At 49.5% G+C, this 14,457-nt stretch overlaps 1 protein-coding gene across 1 annotated transcript in view; it reads right to left on the bottom strand.

The window, feature by feature from the left end:
• AGAP1 (ArfGAP with GTPase domain, ankyrin repeat and PH domain 1) overlaps positions 1-14,451 on the bottom strand; it is a 544,145-nt gene extending 529,694 nt beyond the window's left edge. Inside the window, exon 1 of the mRNA XM_023518254.1 lies at positions 14,321-14,451. The gene's annotated coding sequence lies outside the window, so the exon portion shown is untranslated. The remainder of the gene's footprint in view (positions 1-14,320) is intronic.
• Between the last annotated feature and the right edge of the window lie 6 nt (positions 14,452-14,457).

Here is a 14,457-nt window from a genome sequence, read left to right as displayed (position 1 = left end):
CCCAATATCTGAATCTAACAAAAGTTATATAACAAGAACCAAGGTAACAGTAACCATGGAAAATGGATCTTCTAAACACTAGTTGCTGAATAAGTTCACAGCCATTAGCTGTGCATGGTGTCTTCCCCCAGAATTCTTGGGGAGGGATTGTTTTAAGAATCAACGCAAATCAGCACAGCATTGCTGCAGGATGCAGAATTCTGCTGTAACATTAGAAGGTGCAAACCTCACCAAGAAGGTCCATTCATTTCTTCACTCACTAACAAGCATCTGTCAAGACTTCTGGGGCAGACTGTAGGGATAAAATGGAGATCAAGAGAGAAATGCCCCCATGGGGAAAAGACGTCCTCTCACACACACACACACACACACACACACACACACACAATTACCAACATGGCAAGTCTCTGTGGGGACCTGGGTGGGGAGCAAATGAGAATGAACAGGGTTCTGGCTAGGTGGGGTGATCTCCCCGGGGGAAAAACGAACAAGACTCCTTTTACAAATCGAGAAAGCCGAGGCATAAGGAGAATTTGGCGGAAATCACCTGACAAGGTGGGTGTGCGGAGTCATCAGATCTTCCTTCTACCAGGAAAACGCGTGGCCAAGGCTGCAGCACTGCTCATAAACTCAGCTGTCAGAAGGGCCCTGTCCCAAACTCAGACAACAGGATCCAGCATTAAGCTTCCCTTACCTCGGGGAGGGGTGGGTGACTGAGTGCAAGTGAGAGGACAGTGTGGGGAAGAGGAGGAAGACACTCAGAGAGAGAGGCACAACCTTAGAAGCAGGCGGAAACTCTGTCATTAAAGGGTGACAAGTGATATGTATTTTCCCATAAACGCCCCTCAGCTAAAGGTTTGCTTAGACTTTGAAGAGACAATCATGACAAAATGCAAATTAAAAGCCTGGCTTTGTCAAGGTTTTGGACCCATGAGCTCAGATGGAAGTCTGGCACTGAGCCAAAGGCTGGGCTGTGGAAGACAGGGTCCCACCAGCCAGCATGGTATGGGCAGAGAGCTCCACGTCCTGGCCATGGACTCTGTGACAGCAGCCAATTAAGTCCTCCTGAAAGGCTGTCTGGTCACAGGCCATCTCTGGGCAGGATGGGGAGAACTGTAGGGGGTCACATGAGGGATTCTTGACCTGTAGTGAGGTCATCACTTGCTCAAGGGCAACCCAGGAGATTTGCTCCTCTTGGGCCCAGGCTGAGTCAGGTGTGAGTACAAGAAACTTGGGCCTCACCAGGTTCCATAATTAACCCTGTGATGATGACCAGGAACACTAGAGTCCAGCTCCAATTTTGAAGACTGATGTTCTAAACCTCACGAGCCACAGACATGATTCAGAGATGAATTAGACTTGTAGGGTCTGCCCTACAACCCCCACCCCCCATGAACACCACACACACACACAACACAGATTCACTGACTATAAGGTCATCCTCAGTTACAACTTCTCAATGTTTTTTGTCTTGACACTGGTGCAAAAGTGATGAGCACTCAATAGACACTGCACTCCCAGCCCTCAAACAACAATCCTGCTTTTCACTTTTAGCATAGTATTCAATGAATTGCATGAGATAGTCAACTTTTTATTATAAAGTAGGCTTTGTGACAGATGACCCTGCCCAGCCATAAACTAACATAAATGCTCTGAGCTTATTTAAGGTAGGCCAGGCTGAGTTTAAAGTTATTAAACCCATTTCAACTTATAACACTGTCAACTCAGAATGGGTTTATCAGGTCACACCTCTGCTAGAAGTCAAGAGGCATCTGTACATGCAGTGTCTGCCCTGTGCTCACTACAAGGACAACACAAACAGACCATCACCGGGGTGGCAGACAGGTGTTCACCTGCTTTTTACCATCTGCGGTTAGGTCTGGGCAGGCCCAGGGTATTGTGGAGAGATTGGTGATCATCACCCTGATTTTCCCCGTTCATATGCTCATTGTGCCTGTTACACAAGACACACAAGTACCAGAACCACCACATACTACACAAATTACAGACATGATGCACCTCCTTCCTTTTATAACTACTACTCTGCTGTCTGGCATTTCACTCCCCAACAATGTCTGTTGGGGGAGGAGGACTGTGACTGGAATGACTTATTCAAATACACTGGGGCAACCTGGCCTCTGCTGAACTTGCCTGCTACTCCCCACCTTGGCCAGACCAGGTCAGTCTGATCCTGAGTTTAGAACTGAGGAGTAATGGATGGAGCAGTGGCAGTCACTTTAGATTCAGGAGGATGCCTGAGACTGAAGTTCCATTGCATGGATTTTAGATACTGAAGTTGAGGCCTAAAGGGACCCCAAGGGTCCTGTGGCAGGAACCTGTCTCAAGTCCCCAGACCAGGCTTTTCTGCTCCCTACAAGACACCCAGTCATTAAGGCTGTGGTCCTACCCAATAGCATTCTGCTTCCAAAAATCAGCCATGATGTAACATGAAAATATCTACATTCCTAATCAATACATAATCCCTAAAAACAAAGTTTTAGGATATTGGGCTTTGTGGCCCAACCCCTAAACCACCAAAGCCCAAGTGAGGACCTGCCTCCCAAACACACACATATTCAGGGACATGAAAACAAAGTCAGACGCTTCCCTTTGGGTTTACTTTTGAGCTATACATACCAAGATTAAAGAGACAAAAAGCTGTCCTTCCAAATCACAAGTTAAACCCATATCCCTTAGAGAATGAGACGCGTCGCATTCCATCCACAGCTAATAAGCACCTGTCCCCCTCCTGCTCACACTGCCCTGGAATCTGATGCCACAACAGCATGAAACTGTACTGCCTCTAGAAACCCTTCAACCCTTCAAATTCTAAGCCAAAATCAGATCAGCCTTAGAGAATTTTGCATTCTATAGAAAATGCTAGTTAAATTATCCCCTGGGTGGACAGGGAGCCACATGGCAGCACGCTGACAGGCAGACTCTAGGTGGGTCTATAAGAGTTTATTCTACATATTCTTTCAACTCCTCTATATGTTTGAAATTTTTCATCGTGAAATTCTGAAGATAAAAAGATCCCCTGGAGTTGGGATCAACCAGCACACTTAATCTCTTTTAAGTAGTAAAATATTTGGATCACACCATTTCTAAACTGTAGACAGATGAGTATTACACTGGGCCTGCCCAGACAGAGTGCTGGGAAAGGGGGGTGACGGCACCAGGGGCTCAGCGAGCAGCACACATTCAACACGCCCCAAACAGCACAAGGCACCCCAGTGTTTCTGTTAGTGAATGGAGGAGTCCCCAATCTTCCCAGATGAAAACAGTACATCACTCCAGGATTTTTGTTTATTTGTTTTTTAAGACAGTCTCGCTCTGTGGCCCTAGGCAGAGTGCCGTGGTATTATCACAGGTCACAGCAACCTCAAACTCCTGGGCTCAAGTGATCCAGGTTCCACAGGCATCTGCTACCACACAGGGCTCGTTTCTCTATCTTTAGTAGAGACAGGGTCTCACTCTTGCTCTCAAACTCCTGACCTCAAGCAATCCTCCTGCTGCAGCCTCCCAGAGTGCTAGGATCACAGGCGTGAGCCGCTGCACCCCAACCCACACTGAGATGCTTTAATCTCAACCAGGCAAACCTGAAAATCAAAAAAACCTGAGTGCATCACCATAGCCTGTGTTCCATCAGAAGTAGCAGAAGTTGGGGTTCTAGAAAAATACATAGGCTCCATTCTCTCCATCTGAAATTCTGAACTGGTTTCAGGAAAAGTAGTACCGCCACCCAGTCTAAGCCCAGCTGGGCGCCCAGGAAGGTCACACACAGGGAAGCACAAAACATAATGTCCAGGATCCCAGCACCACTGGCAGACCTTCCCGGCAAGTTAGAAGTCTGGGAAAGAGTTTAGGGCTGAAAAACCACCTCTAGGTTTAGACTATGGGCAGAAAGTGATATTATGGTATAACTTCTTTACTCTCCAGCATAAGATCACCAGAAAGGTAAGCACAGACTGAGAAACCCGAGTAAAATTGAAATTTCTAAATGAAAAAATGAAAACTGACTTTTTGTGTGTGAAAACAGTGGGCTGTCCTGGGGCAGAGCCTATAGTTTTCCAAGCCCTCCTGCGAGGCAACGTGGCACGAAGCCTGTCAGGGACGCCATGACGAGAGAAGCCGCCCACCTTCTGGAGCTTAGAGGGCTTCCTCTCCCAGCCCACTGCACGCCGGGCACACGGCCTGCACAGCAAGGCCTGTTCACCAGTGCAGTCCCCGCAGCTGCTCAGTGATTCTGTGCATTAAAGCCACTAGATGAAAATACACACACACCTAACAGATGGCTGCAGAGACAGGCACATCGCTCAGTTGTTACGTAGCTCGTGCTCTGTGCTGTGCTGAAAGACGCAGGCTTGGCCAGAAGACAACCTGGCTGTACAGCAGAACCTCAGTCCTGTAAGCCCCTCCGGCTGACTCCGCCCCTGGAGATGCACGCACACTAGCCACACTCCGCCCCTGGAGATGCACGCACACTAGCCACACTCATGAGAGACTGACATGGACCTCAGACACAGAATCAGCAACCAAGGGGAGGCCGTAACACCGATCCAGATGTGCCTGCCTCTCAGACACTTCCAAGCTCATCCCACAGGGACAGGGCCCCCCTCCACAACCATTTCCATGTGGCCAAGCACCTCCCTTCCACCCAAACCTCTGAGGTATTTAAGGTGGATTCCCCCCCCCCCCAAATCCCCTTCCCTGAAGCCTTGTTCCCAGGAAAGCCTCAGCCCCTCCTCCCTCCACCCTGAGGCTTGCCCACAGCCTCAGGCCTGCATGTCCCTGTGACCTCTCCAGGCACCTCTTTTCCCAATCCCCTGTTCAGACTTCCACCTTCCCCTATAGCAGCCCTGACGCTATTCAGGCCGATCCCCACTACCACATCCCACACAGTAACCGCCCTCCCCCACCACTTTCTCTGTCTCAACAGCATAAGCATCCAAGCACTTCCCTCTCCAAACTGAATTCATATTCAGTAGTTCCCACTCCCCAACAAAAAGGCTCCCAGAGGTCACTGGGGCTCTCCCAGCTCCCTTTGGGCTCTATTCCCATCATGCACTGGCCTGGACGGCGCTCAGATACCCACTACTGCCCAGCTTGTAAGACCTGCCCCAATGACCAGACCACCTGGTTAATACCTGCTCTCCCCACACCACCTTGCAGGGCTGCTGGTCTATCAGTAGCCTCCTGGGCAAAACCCCAGGGCCCTGAATGCCCCACACATCTGCACGTCCTTCCAGCTCTAAAAACTGATGTCTGCCCAGTGGGTGTTGAGCCACTTCCCATACTAACCACCCCCACGATAAACTCTTGCCTTCTGCAAAGCCACCAGAAAAACTCACACATGCACACACAGCCCCCAAACCTGGGCCCTGTGTGTCCCTCCTGGTTTGGCCCTTAGTACTGGCCTCTGTGGAGGGGCATGGGCAGCTCCCGGGCACAGCGCAGGAACAAAGAGAACAACCCTTGAGAATAACAGTTGACAACACTTAGCTCTTCTTTTTTGTGTGAGTCTTCAGCATAATTGCTACAAGCAACAGAAACTGAATAGTGCTAATATGTAACTATTAAGACTACAAAACAGTTTCCATTCAAATATCAATGCAAATCAAAGGGTTATCTAAACCCAGCAGGTAGAAAGCATCCAGGGCTGCTCCCAGTTCAGCTAGAGTGAATCTCCCAAGAATTACTGGTATCTGCCAGGAGCTGGCAAAGAGCTTGGGGAGAAAAACCACCTCTAGATTTAGATTATGGGCAGAAAGTGATATTACAGTATAACTTTTTTATTCTCCAGCATAAGATCACCAGAAAGGTAAGTACAGACTGAGAAACTTGGGTAAAACTCAAATTTCTAAGTGAAATTAGGGGAGAGGGGTGCGTGTACCGGGATCTGCACCATCCACATTTTCAAGGAAAGGGCTTCCTGTGAGGGATTTTACTCTATTCACAGAGCTCAACTAACAAGGAATTAACAGTTTGCTGACAATCCTAAAGTTTAAAACCCTAATCTCTAAGACAGTACCAGAGATGTTCTATCCCTCAAATATTTATTTACAAACAACTCAAAGAATGAAAAATCAGAGAGAGGCCATCATTAAACCAAGTCCAGATTGTTGTAAAAATGAACCTTGAACAGCAAAAGAAAAAAGTCTTTCCAGACAGAGGCTGCTGGCCTGGTGGGGCGGCTTCAGGGGTGCTTTGTCCAACCAGGGAAGAAAAAGCCACACAACCGAGCACTCCCTTCCCAGCACACCCAGCAGAGACGAGGCCGTGCGGGCACCGAAAGGCATGTACCAGAGGGTGCAGGCCCAGAGCAGGCAGCCACACCAAAGCCCAACACCAGCAGAAGACATCAACAAAACAATGACTTCCAGCTCCACCCAATGCAGACGAGTCTCTCTGTGCCGGCCAGGTTTACTTCTTATTGGTTACACGCACAGTTTGTGAAAACCTGCCCCCTCCTTAGGACCTGGGCACCTTTCCCTATTTACATTATGTGTCACAAAAAGAGTTCCAAAAACACAAGGGAGTTTGAAATGGTCTCAATCCTACCAGTTCCAAATCCAAACTTCAAATAATACATGGATACTCAGATATCCAGGCTTATCCGTTAAAAGCTAAAATTAAAACAATGGGTTTAGTAGTTGTTTTTAATCAGAGTCACCAGCCTGAATCTCCAACAGAAGCAGTCAGAACAGGAGCAGATAGTATATCACAGCTCACAGCAGCACCCCGATCTTTCAAAACAAAAGAGTGGGCAGACAGCCTTCCGGAAGTGGCCTCCCTGGAAAATGACTAGATTCTCCATCCCAAAACAAGACAGCTTAACACACAAGCAGCACAGAAGTTTGGAGAATCAGCTCTCCCCAAATCAATTTCTTTTTCATTACAAAAGCTAGCAAGCAGTTATCAACAATACCAACCTCACTGAGGTCTCCACTGCACTGAGACCATGCCTGCAGGTTACATTCAAGAACTAAAAACCCTTCCCCGAAAGGAGGTCAGTTCTTGTGGTTATCTGTTGTACGCATTAATAAAAGTTAAAGAAAAAAAAAATGCTAACTTCTTCCTTTCAAGTGTCCTCTGTCCTGTAAGTCCGTATCAACAAAAACTAAAACGCATGGAATTAAAACTAAATTCACTTCCCAAAGGTACTGTTCTCCCTTTGAGACTATTATCTGAGAATACGGTAACAGTAGCTTCTGGGAGGCTGTGTCCTAAGCTGGAAATCAACATGGGTCTATTTGCTAGAGCCGGTTGAATGTTGACATTTCTAAGGCCAAATATAAATCATTTGTGAACATGGCCAGTAATTATTTGAAATTCTTCTCCCAGAACCATGAAAAGTGTTTTCCCACCCTAAAAAAAAAAAAAAGCTTCTAACCATGATGCTAATGACAACCAGACGGCGGTGAGAGCAGCTTTGAAGACTAGACATTGCTTGTGTAGACACTGCACCAACACCCCAATACTGGGCCCCAAAAAACACAATCCCCATCAAGCAGGCAGAAGTGTGAAATTTGCAAATGAGTCCCTGGTTAAACAAAACACCAATCTGTTCCCAGAGAGCTCAGGGTGGCCACCTGTTCCTGGCTGGTGGCAAGTTCTGATTACCAACGGAAGAAACAATGCCCCAGCGATGACAGCCCCCTCCCGGGGCCTGGGCCCCACCCTCAAGCCTATATTTAGTAGCTCTTTATGGAAAATGTCCCAACCTCGCACACAGACAGGCTATTTGGCTGGTTATTCAAAAGATCCATTAATAATATCTTCTGAGGGGGGGATTTGTTTTCCTGCCTTTCTTAGCCCCCCAACACAGACAAGATACTCACGTCTGGCCTTGGTCAGGTGTGAGTAAGGATACCCACTTCTGGCCTTGGTCAGTTGTGAGTAGAGAGGGCTGAGAGATTGATACACTGGACTCAAAAAGTTAATACCAGCCCTGCTCTCGGATGGGGCACATCGCTGCATATTGGGAAAGGCACGGCCAGGGAACAGGCTTTCCACACTATAAACAGGACCCAAAGACGCCTCTCTGCCCCTCAGAGACACTGAGCTTCCGGAGAAGCCCGGGGCTCACTACAGCACACACAAAGCCTCGCACTCGTACTCCTGAACAAAAATAACAGATGCTGGGAAGATTAGAGATTAACATCTGTAGAGTGCATTTTGTTTCTCAGAGAAAGGTACTTAACAAAGGGAAGGAATTATGTAGCTAAGCACCAGATCAGAACCTCAAACCCTGGATTTTAAAAATAGCTAAGCCTCATCCGCTTTGCCAGACTCAATCACTTAAGCTAAGGCCTCGAAGGTTCTGGAGGAGTGGGTAGGGGGTATGACGGTGGAGGAGCACAGGTTTGAGTGTCCAGAAACATGAGACAAAACCCACTCGGGTTAAAACGAGCCAGAGAGAGACTCTCAAACTATAAACACCTGCAGGGCCTACAAAAAAAAAGAGGATGCAAAATAAGGGATTTTAGTCTTAACAAAATAAAACATCTGGCTGGACAGCAAACAGAGGTGGTGGCAACAGAGCCGCAGGTTTTGTTTTGAGGCTCCTGCAGCTGCTGTCACTGCTCCTCTCCTCCTGAGTCACTTCCTTGGGCTCCCCAGCAGCTCTTTCCCTTACAGAAGCCCTGTGAGCCTGGAAGAATCAGGAACAAAAAATGTGTCATGTGCCAAATTATCATTACAAGTGAATACTGAAGAACCCACCTAAGTCTACATGAGACTACACTGAATATCAGTCTCCAGAAGGCAGACAGGATGGAAAATCCTCAGAACCACAGGCTGAGACTGAGAAGCAAACGGGACACACCAGCTGCCTCTTCCTCCCGCCTGGACCAGCGCTGCACCTCAGTCCAGCACTTGACCACTTCCCAGAGACTCAGCCCCTCGCAGGGTGCTCAGAGCCTTTTAGATCAGCGTTGCAGAGGCGGTGTGAACAAGGACTGGAAACCATTCAGGCCTGGATTTAAACCCCTCCTCTACTATGTTTAAACGGTGTGCAGATGTCCCTGGTATCTTCCCCTGCAGAGGAGGCTACCAGGAGACCCCCCAGCTGACTGTAAGTGTCCAGAAAGGACGCGAGCCCACTGGGGCGCCCTACTCTCTGCAGCAATGCTCTCAAGGTGAGGGCCCCAGACCACAGCAGCAGCAGCCTCTGGTCTGGACGCTTGTTAAGAGATGCTCATCCTTAGGCTGCACTCCAGACCCACAACTACAGTGTCAGGGGCAGAGGGGCAGCAGTCCATGTCCATGAGCCCTCCGCGTGATCTGGCTGCACACTCGTCTGGGGAGCGCTGCTGTCAGCATGACACTGAAGGTATGATATTATGGCAGCAATACAGTCTGTCACTCATTTGTTCCTCTCAATGATACTGACGCTACATCTGAAATTCACTTGCACCCAACACAAAGAAACGCCAACCTTTTGCAGATAGCTAATTTGAAAGAGCTGCCAAGATTTAGCAAGCAGATCTTTTTCTTCCTCTACCTACACTAAAGAAAATGTCACTTCTACCCCAAACACCACATGACACTGAGTTCCTATCCACGCTAACCCACCAAATTCAAAAGGTGCCCAGCCCTAACTCCTGTGCCTTGGAGACAAGTTTCAAAACATCCTCACTTCGGCCACAAGGTGAATACCATTTAAACTACCAATAAGAGCGAGAAGCATCTCGCTCTTCATCCCCCTCCAGCAACTCAGATCGTTAAATAATTTCAGGGCATCTCTCAAGAGCCAGGCATGATCCACCCACTGGCTGAGGATATTTAAATAAACAAGACCTGATTGCTGCCCACAAAGAGTTCCCAGGCCCCCAGGCTGGAGTGTCATAAGAAGGGGTGGGGGCAGGAGTGAGGTGACAGGGTGAGGCTCCTCAAGGGTGACGCTGACACTGCCAGCCCTTGCAGGCTGAGTAGCAGGCAGCATTTCAAAGGGGGCACAGGTGTCACAACTAAGAGGCATGAAGCTGGACTTGGAAGGGACAGCGGGACAGTGGCGGGCCCTGGATGCCAATGAGGTCTGGCATCTCACCCGGAAGCCATCTGTAGGTGACCAAGCCTCATATCTAGGGGGAGACTGCAAGACGGCAACCTCTGAGTCAGCTTGAAATATTATGAGCACGGTTGACAGTGCCAAAGGAAAATGACAATGACACTCACTCAAGGAGAAGGAAGATACTTGTTTCCCTAAACAAAGACACAGGCAACCACCGGACTAAATGAACTTCTACGTGAAAACAAACTCTTCATGAAGTTTTGCCATGGTAAGCAACCCTACAGAGAACATCAATCTCTGGGTTATTTGGGGCATTCTCAAACCCTTCTCATCCTGGGTGGAGGAAAACACAAGGTTGGATGATTGGCACATATGGCTTGTGGGAACTATAAGTAACAGGGGACTCCATTCTATGTCATGGGGCGCCAGAGAGCCAGCACGAGGCTGGGTGGGCCCAGCTCGGATCTCCTGGGCAAGATGTCTACAATTTCTAGACGCCAGCAGTGGCATCTGTGTATGGAATCACCACAGAGATGAAGTAACGGCTGAACACTCTGCCAGGCACAGAGACTCAACAAAGCAGCTGTGTCATGGGACGAAGTGCATCCCCTGTCCCCTCTTCCCAGGTCCCCCAAATGCCACCAGGCCCAACACTGCTAAGTAGCCTTTTTAATCCCTCACTGAAAATGCCTGTAAGAGGTGTGAGGCAGAGTTCGCCTGCCAGGGACCAGGCGAAGTGGCAAGGCCAGTGGCAAGCTTGGGTTTCCTGTGACTGGCCACCTAGTGAGTATGGAGGCATGAAACTGGCTGGGGCTCTAGGCATCTGGGATCATGCTTCCCTGGCTGGTGGAGCTGGCTGGGTTATGGCATCACAGTTCTACTGCTGGCAAGCCAAATTACAAAGTGTGACTGTGAATAGAGGCTTCATCTTTGAAGAACAAGCTTTATTTAAGAAGAAAGGTAACGGACTCATTTATCTCAACCCCATCAACCCAGACAGACTTTTTAACGGAGAACCGGAGGGGCAAACTCAGACACATTGTTCAAACTGGCAGCAGGGTGGGTCCCAGGCTCCTCTCTGGGCATGGAGGCAGGGGAGGCCAGGGAGATATATCACACCCTGGGAGAAATCCCAGAACTCTGATCAGGTCAGGCTGAAACCATCAGCAAGGCTTCCTTAAACTCCAGAGATCTAGAGAAAAAATAAATCTCTCAAAGTATGAATAAAGACAGAAAAAAAAATATCTAATATCTTAAAACAAGACAGAGGGCCAAACCACAAGTATTCCATGCCTACAAACAGGAATGCCAGTCTCACTTTAAGAATCTTAGTGGGCTCTTTCTACCAAGGATATTAAACATAGTCCATCATTAAGAGATTTTCCAACCTAGGCCCACTTCAACTCATTTTGAAGGAAGCATTACCCAAAACAGTCTCTCTTTTGCTCCAACAGCAAAAATTCCTGATGCGAGAAAACAGGGAATTTTAAATAAATTACGGTACAGCCAAACACTGGAATATTGTGCCAACAAGAGAAATCATATCTTCAAAAGTTTTTCAAAACACTAAAAAATGCTCACATTATAGTAATCAGGCAGCTTTGTAAGTAGGACCCCAATTTTGTGTATGTAGATACAGATGAGGGAAAAACCCTAGCTGGGTAGCCTCTAAAATTAGGACAGTTTTCTCTGTTTGATGAAAACAAATGATGGTTAACTATTTACTGCAATGTGCATATAACTTTCCTGATTAGAAATGGTTCCATTTTAAAATTTGGGAAGATTTATATTTTGCTGCAGCATCATCCGAGCCTCCAAGCTGCACCCACAGGCAGGGTCAGATAGGGGTCTGTGTCCCAGGGGGAGCCCACCTCAGTTACTGTGATGTAATGCAGACACAGACTCAGTTACCAGCCCTGGATCCCTCCAAAGCGGGAGCTGTCTGGAAACCTGCACCTTATTCAAATGACCCCTCATTCAGATAAGACTTTAAACAACCTCAGTCAAACATTCAGGAGGGCACTACCCCCTCCGGAACCTCCACTCCCCTCCTCTATAACATGAGGATAATGAAACCCGCCTACCACAGCCACACAAGGAGATTACGAATGCTAGAGCATTTCCGTTAAAGTTCCATACAAATGAAAGGTTATATCCTTGCTGATAATAGTGCAAAGCACAGAAGCATGTTTGAATGGTTCTTAAGCCTCACTAAATTAACTACAACCCTGACACTATATAAACATTTCTAAGAGAAAAATAACAGCATCCTCAAAGCTACAAAGAGGACTCGTCCACTGATTCTGAGCCATATTATAAATGACAAGAATTTCAGCCAAGAAGGCGCCTCAAGTCTCACCCAAAAGTAGGCATCAAAACTATGAAAACACTATCATCTCGGAACCACACAAGTACTGAATGGAGAAAGGAAGGGAGGGAGAGAAGAGAAGAGGAGAGAAAAGAAGAGGAGAGAGATGCAACCACATCTTCCTGCTGCAAAGTCAAACTGCTTTGCTGGAAGTGCTTGAGACCCCAGAGCTCAGCTTCAAGAGCGGGAATTGCACTCAGCCAGGAGTCTTCACACAGCAAAAAGGCTCTCAGCCAGGTGCCTCCGATGCCTGGCACCAGCTTTCAAAGTGTTTCATCAGACTTCGGTAAATGTAACTGGAGAGGGGAAGAATCATCTGAAATGATCACAGGGCACCTTTCACTGCTGCCGCAGACCAGGAGCCTGGAGGAAGCTGCCTGCAGCACTACCCCCCCATCAGCAGATGGGAGCCGGTCTCAACATCTCTACAGAGGTGCACAGAGGTCGTGCCTCTAGAGGAATCTGGAAGCATCTTAAATCACCAACAGGGCAGCCAGATAGTACAGACTGGGACAGTGGGGGTGTGGGAGGCTGCAGCTCTGTTTAGACTGTCCCCTGGAATTAGTAAGTCCCCTGCCAGTGTCCCCTGGATACACTTTGCCTGCCAGCCAGCCAGCCAGCCTGGCTGGGACACAGTTCAAGGCTACAGTGCTGCCAAATGCCAAGGGATCAGCAACACAACATCCACCTTCTCTACCTCACTGGCCAGGTTTCAAGCCAAAACACTTTGGGGTTAGTAGTTCACAGTGCACAGTGCCAAAGCAAAGCCGTTCTGGGGGCCGGCGGGGAGGAGTGCCAAAGCAAAGCCCCCTCACAGGATGGGGGGAGCCGGGCAATGGACACCAGGCTTTTGGACACAGCCCTGCTGGTCTTGGAATTTTTCTCAACATTCTTCAAAAGAGGTCTTACTGCATTTGGGTGGGACAGTGTGTACAGTGGACAAGGCACCCTGAATGCCTTTACCATCACTAGCCAACAGTGGCTGCAGTACAACCCCACACTCCCCATCTACCTCGTCCCCCAGGGGAGTGTTGGCAGAACCAAAAGTCAGCGAACTATTCAGAAGCAGAGAAGTGAGAGCCCCGGTAATCCAGAGAGGACACGGCCCAGGAAAGACACCCTCCTGCCGCCCTGCTCAGCAGAGCTACTGCCCCACACTGGGGCGGGCAAGGTGTTCCACCCGAACCCTCCTCACTCCCGGCACTCCACTGCCACTCCAGCCACTCCACTTCCGGGGCTCCAGGGGCCAGGCCTGTGAGAGTGAGGCCTTTACACTTGAGGCCCTGCCCCCCCCCGGGGGGCGGGGTGTTCTTCTACTCTGAGCCAGGATGTTTGGTACAAAACACGCTTTGGAGGCCAGCGTTTGCAAAGAGGCAGGTGGACTGGCCCCTGGACACACGCTTCGGGCCACTAGAACTGGCTCTATGTGTGTGCTAAGTTCAACTGTCCCTTTGTACCCCCCCAAAAGACTCTGGAGAGCAGCCCGCAGCGCCTGAACGCGCTGGCCGGAGCCTCGCCCGCAGCTACACTTCTCAAAGCACACCTTCATCGCCCGGCAAGACGCTCGGGCCTGGCCTGGCAACCTGTCACCAGCGGGGTGGCGCCAACCCCTCCAGCAGCCCCCAGCGTCAGATGGGCCGGGACACTCGGGTGGCCCAGGACGCGGCGGGTCGGAGCCACTTTCTCACAGGACAGACGCTATTGTCCATTATCAAATTAACGCTGACCATCCATCTTCCTGGCAGAGCTCGCGGCGCGCAGGGAGCAGGCGACACTCGCCCGGCCTTGCAGGGCAAGAAGCGCCGCAGTGCTCCCTCGGCGGGGCAGCCGCGCGCCTCGGCCCGGCGCGTGCGCACACACACGCGCACACCCCCGCCGCGCCGGGGGTGCCTGCTCCCTTGCGCTTTCCAGAAGCCCCGCAGCGGCCCGGCCCTCACCTTCGATGGCGATGACGTGCTCCCGGATCTGGTTCTGCAGCACCGGCTCCTCCACGCGCTCCAGCAGCTCGTAGATGGAGTAGATGTTGGGGTGGACCGACTCGAAACGCTGGATCTCGGCCCGGATGGCAGCCGAG

Source organism: Otolemur garnettii, unplaced genomic scaffold (assembly GCF_000181295.1).
Source record: "Otolemur garnettii isolate 467f Iridium unplaced genomic scaffold, OtoGar3 scaffold00133, whole genome shotgun sequence".
In the NCBI taxonomy this organism is placed as follows: Eukaryota; Metazoa; Chordata; class Mammalia; order Primates; family Galagidae; genus Otolemur; species Otolemur garnettii.
The sequence above is the reverse complement of the archived record's forward strand: the minus strand, read 5'-3'. Positions and strand labels throughout refer to the sequence as shown.